The sequence below is a fragment of the Oreochromis niloticus genome, linkage group LG3 (assembly GCF_001858045.2).
Source record: "Oreochromis niloticus isolate F11D_XX linkage group LG3, O_niloticus_UMD_NMBU, whole genome shotgun sequence".
In the NCBI taxonomy this organism is placed as follows: domain Eukaryota; kingdom Metazoa; phylum Chordata; class Actinopteri; order Cichliformes; family Cichlidae; genus Oreochromis; species Oreochromis niloticus.
The window spans coordinates 49,259,999-49,272,701 of record NC_031967.2 but is presented as its reverse complement, the minus strand read 5'-3'; the positions used below and the strand labels follow the sequence as shown (position 1 = coordinate 49,272,701).

Below are 12,703 nucleotides of genomic sequence, written 5' to 3'. Positions count from 1 at the left end.
CATGTTTGAAATCCTCACGACCGTCGCGAGGGTGTCACCGCAGCTTCTCACACTGCGCACGCGCAAACACAAATGTCAGCGAAAAAGACGGAGCAGCACAGCAGTGCAGCGTGTGATCTGGACACAAGCGATGGAGGCACAACTTGTAGAACTCTGGCAAGCTCACCCGAGCCTTTTCGATGTGGCCTCACAAAATTATCACGACCACAACAACCGTGAAAATAGTTGGATTTACACTGCTGCTCAATCACAGCTGCTTGATCAATGTTTTTCATTAGCAATTTAGCAAAGTTGATGGTGGTGGTGCGTGTCTGTGTGAGTGAAAGACAGAGAGGGAGAGCGAGCGACAGATTTTCTGTTATAACCTTCATTTTTATGGACGCACAGTGTGAGCACTCAGGTCGCATCAGAGCATCGGGCCGTATAGTGTGAGACCCTGCATCGTGACCTATGAACTTCTCACCCCTGCGAGTCCATCGTACAGTTTGAGCAGGAGCTGAATCGCGCGACTGAAAAAATCACACAGTGTGAGCCCGGCATTAGGAGACACACGAAGAGTAGCTGCACCTGAAAATTAGAAACATCACAAGATTTATAGTTAGCAGATTAATCAAAATTATTATAAAATGTGTTATTAAAAGATGATTAAATCTAAAAGGATTTTAACAAACATCATTAACAGACTTATAAAATGTTTAAGTTAACTTACTCACTTCCCCAAAAAGGTAAAAAAAGATTATTTATTTTATTAACCTCTCTAACGTACTCACGCATTTTTTGGTTAAAGCCATTTTGAACATGTGTCCCCAGCAGAATAACTTCAAGCATTACTAGATAAGCACAGGAAAGCCATAAATTATTTGATGTACAGACATATATACAATAAAATAAACCTAACAACAATTACTCACATAGTCTGAAGCAGGGAGTTGTAATCACCATGTTGTCTTGCTGCTGACTGAGTGAGTAGCAGACTAAAATAAACTGAAGAATATCATTGGGGGAAGGCAGGTTTCCTGTTCCCGTGCAGTTTGTTTAGTCATAATGTCTTCAACCAACGGCGCAGATTTGGTTTTGGCATTGGTGGGGACGGATGATTCACCCACCGAACCCTGGCCTTTTTCTTTTCTTTTTCCTTTTTGTCTTTGCTTTCTAGATAAAAGGGGACAAATATACTTGCCTACATGTGCTATTCTACATGCTTTTAAACAATTTAAAATTACAATTCAATATCCAGCGATTCAATAATCACTGGATATTGGTGGGGACATGTCCCCTCTGTCCATGCCAAATCTACGCCCTTGTCTTTAACACATATGAGTCTGCAGAATTAAGGTGTAAAAGAGGTCCACCATTACTGGACCTGTTTCTCTAGTTCACTCAAAAATAATAATAAATTGCGTGGTTATTACATTTGCATGAGTCTAATTAGTTGCCTGGACATGCAATATCACAAAATCACCAAAATCAAACCATAGCAAAATCAGTGGGGTTATAATAAGGCACAAAATGAATACACACTTCACATAAATGCTCTTGCTATTTATTGTGGTCTAACCTGAGACCACAGGAATGAGACCTGAGTTACCATGCATCGCCCCGTACGTGGTGCTGGATGGAGTCACTGTGTTAATGAGCTAACCGCGCTAACGGCGTGCAGCCCCATCAGCGGTAACGCCCTCTCTCTCTCTCGCACTTTTTTTTCCGCTTCACTCCGCACGCGAGCCTTGTGCTTTGCGCTGGGCAGAGGGGGGAGGGGCGGTAGTTACAGTCGCAGTAGCAGAGGAACAGAGCGGGAGGGAGAGACACAGTGTTGCCAACTTAGTGACTTTGTCGCTATATTTAGCGAGTTTTCAGACCCCTTAGCGACTTTTTTTCTTAAAAAAGTCGCTAAAAAAAGACGTGAAAGCGCGTATCGCTTTTACTTTCAACAAGCAGCGGGTGCTGCAACGCAGTCAGTTCTTTTACTCTTTTACTCTTATGCTGTTTTGTGGATCAGAAGGTTTAAAACTACTTATAAACACACACACACAAAGTAACTCCACCAGAGTGCCTATTTCGCGTCACTTTTGCCAGTCTAAGCCCGGGTAAAGGAGCAGGGTTGGAATTGTGACATTAAAAAAAACAATAATTGCTAAAAGAAATTTAATTTTTAGTTCTAAATAAACTCTAAATGCATTTAGGACATTTTTTACTCACTTTATGTCTCTTCCACGATGTTATTTCTCTCTCCAACAACATAGGTTACAATTGTATTAGCATGACCAATAGTGATGGGATTTCCGGCTCTTTTTAGAGAACCGGCTCTTTCGGTTCGGCTCACTAAAAAGAGCCGGCTCTTTCAGCTCCGAACCGGCTCTTCAGGTTGTTTTGTTGCTTTAATTAATTTATTATTAACAATAATACAAAATTATGCACAAAAGAAATTACTAATGTAAAAGAAAAGTGGTTTTATTTATATATAAATATATGCGGTGGTCCCTAGAGAGAAAACACGTACAAACTCCAAAGCACATGTCTAGCATGAAGTGAACTTCCAAAATAGAGCTACTTAGATCACTTAAATTACACAATTGTTTTTTGTGTATTTATACACAAGCACTCATATGTAATCAAATAATTTAATAAAAATGTTCATTTACCTGTTACTATCACACACCAAATCCGGTCGTTAGTACTTGCTGGCTTGTGTAGCCACTAGGTAACAAAAGCTCAACACTGCACCTAGCATGCTGGAGCACTTCTGTTTTCTTTTGTACGTGTTTTGGAGTTTTTACGTGCTACTGAGTTTATACGTGTTTTAGAGTTTGTACATGCTTCGGGGTTCGTACTTGCTTCGGAGTTTGTACGTGTTTTGGAGTTTGTATGTGCTTCAGGGTTTGTACGTGCCTCAGAGTTCGTACGTGTTTTGGAGTTTTTACATGCTATGGAGTTTTTACGTGTTTTACAGTTTTTATGTGTTTTACAGTTTGTACGTGCTTCGGGGTTTGTACGTGCTATGGAGTTTTTACGTGTTTTGGAGTTTTTACGTGTTTTGGAGTTTTTACGTGCTTTGTCTCTGGGGGTCACCGTAGATATACTTTTATTTATTCACTCCACATAAAATGTAATAAATAAATCATATAATACAAAAACCAACTAGTCACATTTCAACTATTTAAATTTTCAGCTTTTTCCTTTTACAAATTTAAACACTGCAAACCACAACACAATTAAATATAAATTAAAAAATGAAAAACAAAAAGAAGATGCATATTCTCTGTCATATGGGCCTGCATGAATAAACTTTCTGACTCCTTTATCATCTGCAACTGAAAATAGTTGTGGATGATTACTATACCTTTCTAATGTGACGTTGTTGTCCCTGGCTCTCTTCCTCTCTCTCTCCCCCCGCTCTGTTCCTCTGCTACTGAGTGTAATTACCGCCCCTCCCCCAGCGCAAAGCACAAGGCTCGCATGCAGAGTGAAGCGGAAAAAAGGGCGAGAGAGAGGGTGAGAGAAAGAAAAAAAAACCGACGGCTCGCGATAAGGAGCCGGCTCGCGTCGTTCACTTCGAAGACCCGGCTCTAAGAGCCATTTCGTTCGCGAACGACCCATCACTACTTTTTTGCTACATTCTTAGCTTATCATGACCACCCCTTTCTTTTGTGCTATTAATATTCTGGTTTCAGTTTATCTTAGACAGTTTTTTTTTTTAAATTTGTTGCTTTATGGCTCCCAGCACTATCACCAATCTTTGCATTGTATTATTATCTCATAACACTAGTTTTACCAGCTACCATCTCTCCTGTGGACTTTTAAATGTGTACAGTGCCAGATCAAGACAGCCCTGCTCTCCAGCACTGCTGGAGCAGCAGGAGCAACCCTCAACAGCAACATAGTACCCATGAGGTAAAACACAGGCGAAGTTTGCTTTGCATTGAGCCCACCTGATGACAGTGACATAGTATCATGCAGTTCCATCAGTGCATTTATTAAAAGGTACACGTACATCACATATTTTAGAAATGCTGCATTTATCTCACTTGTCTCACTATATTTCAATAAACAATTTCTTTCTGTAATTTGAAGCTGCATCGCAAGTGGTTCATTGTCCTATTCTTGATTAAAATAGCAATATTTTTAAAAAAATATTGTGTAGACATTACAATTCAGTCTTCAGCTCTAGTTTTCGACACAGATTCTTTTGCTGGTTTTTCATGCCAAAATTAGTAGAAGAATCCATTTTATAAATACCTGTTGTAATGGTCTCTGCGTAAAAAATCAGGAAATTCAAGTGTATAGGCAAGTCATTGTGAGTGTTTTGAAATGTAAGTGTTGTGGGGGCACAGCAAACATGCATTTCTTTTTTTTTTTTTCTTTTTTTTTGAAGTGTATAAATATAAGGATATATAGTATATAGACTGTAGAAATAGTTTCCTTTGAATTTTGTATTTTGCAAGAGTTGCTGTGATATCTGCCTTTTGCAACAGGGGGTGCTCCAGCACCTTTGCTTCACTATGCCTTGCTCTGATGTGTCACTCAAAGGGTCCTCTACATTAAACCTTTAAAGCATCACAACATTTAAACATTATTCATTTTAACAAATTCTATAGATTAGTTGTAACATGGAAGCCAAGGTAGTGCTCCCAGAGTCTGATGGTAAATGGCCTGTATTTATATAGCGCCTTTGATGCAGAAAGCTTAATAGTCTCAGTAGTCTCTTCCTGTGTAGGTTTATCCTCTTATAGTCACACAACTTTAATGAAAGCCTGCGAACTTATACTTTTAAAGGTATCCAGAAAATAAGAACAACAATGACACACAGTTGTGTGGATGTGAGTATATGAAAAAAAGGGCTTTTTACTTGCATGAAATATTTTTATATGTTTGTGTTTTGCAACTTTGACCAGGTATACTACAGATAGTACATATTTTTGACAGAATACAAATGCAAAAAAATATATTCACAAGTACTTTTAAAGAGGATGAGTTTAACTGAGAATATTGAACAGTAACAAATATGAATAAGAAATGAGTATGATTAAAGAATAAAATACACAAGGTGGCATATTAAATGTTTCAGTACAGTTAAATCACAGGTAACAGGTGTCACAGTCTATATACTGTATAGAGAAAAAGCAACAGTGTGACTCCTTTACAGTTTAACAGAGTTATCATGGTATTTTACAGACATTATCCAGATTGACCCGTCAACCTTCCAACTGGTGTTCCATCCACTCTACCTCAGCCACAGCACCTGCTATTCTCAGGCAGTCCCACATCCAAGTACTAACCAGGCCCGACCCTGCTTACCTTCAGAGTTCAGACAAGATTGGGCATGCTCAGAATAGTTTGACAATACGCCCATATTAATCACTTGCTGTTTTCTGTTTGTGCTGTTTTTTTTATATTTGTTTGTTTCCTGTGCCCTGACAGTTACATTTACATGAAGTCGAACATGAGTTAACTGTTGTAGCTCCAATTTTCCCATAGTGAAGTAGACCCAGCAGCAGCAGCAGCAGAGCCACCAGCATGATGGTGAACACAGTCCTTAAGATGAGGTAAACATTACAGCTGCACTCTGAAGAGTCAATGAATGTGATGAAAGAATCTGTTTAATCACACAAAGCAGGAGACTGAAGTGAGCCGTAATCATTGGACTAGAATTTGTGCTGATTCTGTCTGAAAAAATAGGAACCTTTTGTGGTTTGGTGGAACCTGTGGTTTCTAAGACTGATACAAAACTCATGTAAGAGTCACTGAGTGATGCATTGTTGTAATACTACTGGTATTAAAACAGGGGGGGAAACAGAAAGAGATGATAAACAGCTCTTCAGTGTCTAACCTGTGACATTCAGCCAGCTTTCTGGTGATTCAGCTCCTGAAATGCTGCACTTGTAAAGTCCTTCATCAGATTTTGAAACTTTGTGGATGGTCACAATTCCTCTGGAGCTGCTGCTGATGTTGAGTCCATCTTTGTAGAAATCAGCTGTGAAGGTGGGGGAATTCATCTTGCTTCTGCAGCTCAGAGTCACAGCTTCTCCCTCCGTCACAGGAACAGCAGGACTCTCCAGGATCACAAAACCAGCTGAATACCCATGTGCATAATGTTTTTAATGAAAAGTTGTTTTTGAATATGACAATATATTGTTTACTTAATCCAAACATACCAGTGACAGTGATGTTGATAATGTTGCTCCTCTTCCCTTCTCTAGTTTCACACCAGTGCTTTCCACTGTCGTCTACATAAACAGCGTTTACAGTGCAGGAGGATCCTGTAGCTGTTTTCTTATTGCTGTTGCTACATGATTGTATTTTATCTTTCAACTTATGTAAAACATTATGATGAGAGACTCCCTCACAGTAAAAAGTTACTGGCTCATATTCAAAGAACTGTGATCTGTTTGGAACGGCACGAAGAAAAACTGCATCTGAGACAAAAAAAAAAATCTATTTAGTTTTATTTTTGAAAAACCAAATGCGGGATGATGCTAACTGACATAAAAAAAAAGAAATCACAAATTGATAAAAACAAATTGACAAATGTTCATGTCAGTTTATCTAGCCATTACTTACCAACTCTCTGATCATGTGCAAAAAACTTCATCATCCAACTCATCACTGAAAAGACAAAACAAAGGATTGTACACACACACAAATTAATTGTGTTAAAAATTTTAATCGTTTTGACCATGATGGCGGATTAATTTGCCTTAACGCGTTAATTTTGACAGCACTAATGTATATATATATATATACAGTTAAGCCCATAATTATTCATACCCCTGCCGAATTTTGACTTAAAGTTACTTTTGTTCAATGAGCAAGTTCTTTTTTGAGCAGAAATGACACAGGTGTCTCCCCAAAGATAATAAGACGATGTACAAGAGGCATCGTTGTGGAAAAAAATATTTCTCAGGTTTTATTTATATTTTAGCAAAAAGTATCATGTCCAGAATTATTCATACCCTTCTCAATAATCAATAGAAAAAAGCCTTTATTGGCTATTACAGCAATCAAACGCTTCCTATAATTGCAGACCAGCTTTTTGCATGTCTCCACAGGCATTTTTGCCCATTCATCTTTAGCAATGAGCTCCAAATCTTTCAGTTTGGAGGGTCTTCTTGCCATCACCCTGATCTTTAGCTCCCTCCACAGATTCTCAATTGGATTCAAGTCAGGACTCTGGCTAGGCCACTGCAAAACGTTAATGTTGTTGTCTGCTAACCATTTCTTCACCACGTTTGCTGTATGTTTTGGGTCATTGTCGTGCTAAAATGTCCACTGGTTCCCAAGGCCAAGTTTTTCTGCAGACTGCCTGATGTTGTTGTTGAGAATTTTCATGTATTGCTCTTTTTTCATGGTGCTGTTTACTGTGATTAGGTTCCATGGTCCATTGGCTAAAAAACACACCCAAAGCATTAGGTTCCCACCACCATGTTTGACAGTGGGGATGGTGTTCTTTGGGTTGAAGGCTTCTCCAGTTTTATGCCAAATGAAGGCAACATCATTATGACCAAATAATTCAATTTTTGTTTCATCTGACCATAACACTGAAGACCAGAAACCTTCTTCTTTGTCCAGATGAGCATTTGCAAAGGCCAAATGAGCTTTTGCATGCCTTAGAAGTGCCTGGAGAAGTGGCGTTTTCCTTGGTCTGCATCCGTGGAACCCAACAGTGTCCGTTGGACTGTCTGCCTTGAGACATTGCCACCAGCAGAGCCCAGATTCACCAGAATGGCCTTGGTGGTGATCCTTGGATTCTTTTTCACCTCTCTCACTATTCTCCTGGCCAGCACAGGTTTCACTTTTGGCTTCCGACAACGTCCTCTGAGATTTTCCACAGTGCGGAACATCTTGTATTTTTTAATAATACTTTGCACTGTAGCCACTGGAACTTGAAAACATTTGGATATGGCCTTGTAGCCCATTCCTCACTTGTGAGCAGCCACAATGCACAGCTGCAGGTCCTCACTGAGTTCCTTTGTCTTAGCCATGAATGTCCACAGACCACCTGCAGAGAGCTGCTGTTTTTCACCTGTTGAGTTGATCAAAACAGCTATTTCCAATTAATCAGAGTAATTAGGATGCTTTAGAACAGCTTTGACTATTTGGAACGGTATGGAACTTTGGATTTTCCCAGAGACTGTGACAGTTTGTAAAGGGTATGAATAATTCTGGACATGATACTTTTTGCTCAAATGTAAATAAAAGCTGAGAAATATTTTTTTCCACAATGATGCGTCTTGTACATCATCTTATTATCTTTTGTGAGACGCCTGTGTCATTTCCAGTCAAAAAATAACTTGCTAGTTGAATAAAAGTAACTTTAAGTCAAAATTTGCCAGGGGTATGAATAATTATGGGCTTAACTGTATATATATATATATATTTAAGGTTTCTCAACATGAAACATTTAAAACAACACAGTAATTTGATAACATTACTAACTTAAACAGAATCCTTAAAGTTTATTTTAATTAATAGTTAATGTGATAATGGAGAAAGTACTCACTGAGTTGGATGCAAAAAGCTCTGACCCCCATGACGTCTTGCTGGTTGTGAACAAGTCTCTTCCTGTGTGGCTAATTTATGCTCCTGAAACAATACTTGGCATTTAAAAATAGCTTTGAAAGAAGCAGAGATGCTGCTGTTGTTGTCAAGCCTCAGTGTTTCAGGTCACCATCAGGGAAATTAAGACCTGGATGACCTCTAATTTCCTGATTTAATTAATTTGTGCAATGTCTTTAAAATCAGATATATCCTGTCTCAGAGTGATGCTGAAAAAGTAATTGTGTCTATTAAATGTATCTATTACTCCTGTATGGGAGTAGATTAATTCATTGTTGTCAAGATGTCCTAAAAACTCCTGAAAAGTCTTCAGTTAATTCAAAATGCTGCAGCAAGAGTACTGACAGGGACTAGAAAGAGAGAGCATATTTCTCCTGTTTTGGCTTCCCTTCATTGGCTCCCTGTTAAATCCAGAATTGATTTCCAAATCCTGCTCCTCACATACAAGGTCTTTATATAATCAGGCCCCATCTAATCTTAAAGACCTCATAGTACCATATCACTCCAACAGAGTACCTCACTTTCAGACTGCTGGTTATCTTCATTTCTAACATATTTTAAAGTAGAATAGGAGGGAGAGCCTTCAGTTTCCAGGCCCCTCTTCTGTGGAACCTACCTACTGCCAGTTGGGATTTGGGAGACAGACACCCTTTCGTTTTTCATAAAGCATATAGTTAGGGCTGGATCAGGTGACAATGACTCCCCCCTTAGTTACAATGTGACAGATTGAGGCTACTGTGTTCTTTCCATGATGCACTGATTGTTTTTTCTTCCGTCACATTTTTTCCGTCATTATTTGTTTATACACCACTTTGCATTTAATTATTAGTTAACATTAATCTCTAGCACTCTTTCACAGGGTCTTTGTCCTGACTCCAAACATAGTGTGTCTGTATGAGAAAAAACAAATAATGCAACAGTTTCAAAACAGTGGTTGACCACAGTGTGTGCTTACACAAGCTGTAACGGTGTATTTCTTTCTTTATTAGCATTGAAATTTCATATGTAAATATAACCGTGTGGGAGCTAGCTGTGTCTAACTGAATGTAGAGTGTCTACTATAAAAATCCAAATATATTTATCTGTTACATATTATTTGAATGCAGCACATAAGGCATAACTGCCTCCAGCCTTACCAACTGTGTTCCAGAATAAAAGGGATCCTCTGCTGTAGGTTGGTTTATACTTGGTGAGGGGATCTTTGTGATGGGTTTTGATTCTGCTTTGATAACAGATGGAAATAAATTAGTTGGTAGCCCATTTTCTTAATGTAATAAAATACTTGTTTACCTTAGACCAGACGTGTCAAACTCCAGGCCTAGATGGCAGGTGTCCTGCAGGTTTTAGATAACATACTGGGTCAACACAGCTGAATCAAATGATTAGTTCATTACTAGGCTTCTGGAGAACTTCAAGACATGTTGAGGAGGTAATTTAGCCCTTTTAATCTCCTGTGCTGGATCAAGGACACATCTAAAACCTGTAGGAGTTTGACACCTGCGCCTTAGACCATTACAGATTGCTAGGTAATGTGTTTGCTGTTGCTTAATCTCAATGCCATCAATGAATAGCTTTTACTGAAAATAAGTTTTACCTTGTTATCTGAGTGTCACTCTGGGCTGTGCTTTAGTATTTAGGTTTAGAAAGACAGTCCATCTTCATTTGATGGAGAGAAACAGTGGGGGTGAAAGGATAGATAAGCACACTAACAGTGACGATCCGTGTTTGCTATTCACTGTAATTAGTGGTTTTCATTATCAATTTTTGGAAAATCTGACATTTACTATTAGATAATAAAATTAAACTACTTGGTAGACCTATGTAGTAAATGGGTCTAAAGGACAGTCCATCTTCCTCAGATGCATATAAAGAATGAGGGTGGCACTAATATCAGGGATGTTATGATGTGGTTTTAATTAAAAAAAAATTTGATAATCTGCCATTACGTTAGATAAGAAAGTTAAATTAGTTTATTTATGATTAGTTCTTACAAAATTGCTAGGTGATGTTTCTGCTGTTGTTTTTATCTCAGTGTCAGCATGGAATAGCTTTTAATCACAATAAGTCTTACCTTGTAGTTGAACATCACCCTGGGTTAAGATGTAGTAAGTGGGTCTAGAGGACAGCCTGTCTTCATCTGATGGACAAAGCAAACAACACTAGAGGCTAACTTCAAGCCAATTGCAGAAGTCACCATCAAGTGTGGGATTTACCAAGGAGATGCTCTGTTCCCACTGCTTTTCTGCTTAAGCCTAAACCCACCTCAGCCAGATCATCAACAAGACTGGCGACAGATACCAACTACCAAATAGATCATTTATAAGACTTCTTTAAATTTCTTGAAGATGTTTCACCTCTCATCCGAGAAGCTTCTTCAATTCTAAGACCTGGTGGAGAGTCCACATTTAAGCTCTATTGGGAGTTGTCCCTTAGGGATCTAAAAGCTGGATTATAGATGACAGACAGTTGGTGTCAAGGTGGCTCTTTGAAGGTTCTTTGTCATAATCCTCTCTGTTGTAGGATGGTCGTTAACAGTGGACATAGATGTCTTCTTTCACTCCTCTTTCAAACCATCTCTCTTCTCTGTCCAAAATGTGAACATTGGCATCCTCAAAAGAGTGACCTTTGTCCTATAGATGCAGATGGACAGCCGAGTCCTGTCCTGTCGAGGTGGAACTTTGAAGAGCCTAAATTAACTGAGGCCTATCACATCTCTGGAAAGTTAAGTTAAATTTCTCTAGCTACACCCTGGCCTGATTACTTTACTTTTAACAGTAAAATATGGATGTGTTCAATGATCTGTGTAATATTTAAAATTGTTTGATGATCTGAAACATCTTAGTGTGACAAACATACTTAAAGAATAAAAAAAACAGGAAGAGGCAATCGTCTTTAACACTACTGTGTGTATGTATGATAGTATAACATTTACTACTAAAATTTAAATGAAACTACATTTTTTACTTATGTGTTATTTGTTCATGATTTCACCTTTGGTTGAGTCTTTAACCTTTTACTAACAGTGTTTTTGTTTTTGTTTGTTTTTTTCTTAACTAACAACGTTTAACTTCATCTATGCTTTTAAGTGCTCAATCATTTTTATTATATTTATTCAAAAATAAGAGTAATATTATTAATGTATTTAATTAAAGAATTTGTTAAAATGAAACGCATGTCAGAAGTTGTACTTCATGACATGTAATCATTCTAAGCTGTGTGAGGAAATTCACAACCCTCACTGTCACTGTAGATGCAGTATATATATCTGTATCTGTATATCTGTCTAAAAGAGGTGCTTCATACTTACACCCTATGTGGTTTACATTTGGGGCGCAAGTTCACTAAGCTCAAATTATCACTAGCATCTGCACATTTATAAATAACACATACACACTGAAGAAACATTCAGACGGTGTAGTTTTTTCTACTTGTGACTTAATACTATTTAAATAAATATTGTGCTACTATTGTTGAAAAATGCTCAGTAACATACTTCCCCTCCCTTATTATTTCAGCTGCTGTAATAAAATAATTTCTTAAATATAGGGCAGACAAAGTATTTTTCATAAACATTACAAGTGAACAATAAAAATTAACAGAAATATTACCACTAGATCTCTGTTCTGACCTGTTTGAACCTTAGTTATGCCTTAACCATCTACTTCTGTGGACTGACAGAGCAACGTGCAAGAAAAATGTACAAGATTACAAACATTACATGTCAAAACCAATTAATTAGCACATTTTTCCCTGTCACAATATTTAAGGTGCAGTGACTCCCGTACTTTGAAAACATGTACAAAAAAAACCAAAAAACAAATGCAGGGAATCCAAAGTTATACATGACACTACACTTTTAAGTCACTCGTCTAGTATTGAAAATCTGTACATGTTCATGTTTGTTTTGGGGCTTGGCTTGATGAGATGTCCATCTTTATAGAAATCAGCTGTGAAGGTAAAAGGAAGCAATTTTGTTTCTGCAGCTCAGAGTCAGTTTCTTCCATTAACACAGGAACAGAAGGACTCTCCAGGATCACTGAACCATGTGAAACAACAAAAATTTGATATTTTTTCAATATAAATTTTAATTAGAATGAATCATTAAATATTCTTTCTGCAAAAGTATCAGAGCACCGACATGCTGATACTG

At 37.9% G+C, this 12,703-nt stretch overlaps 1 long non-coding RNA gene across 1 annotated transcript; it reads right to left on the bottom strand.

Moving 5' to 3' along the window:
- Nucleotides 1–539: 539 nt before the first annotated feature.
- LOC106096985 (uncharacterized) lies at nt 540–1,049 on the bottom strand. Its single transcript, XR_001223322.3, has 3 exons — nt 912–1,049; nt 771–830; nt 540–567 (listed from the first exon to the last, which is right to left on the bottom strand). It is a non-coding gene; the product is annotated as an uncharacterized LOC106096985 (long non-coding RNA).
- Nucleotides 1,050–12,703: the final 11,654 nt, after the last annotated feature.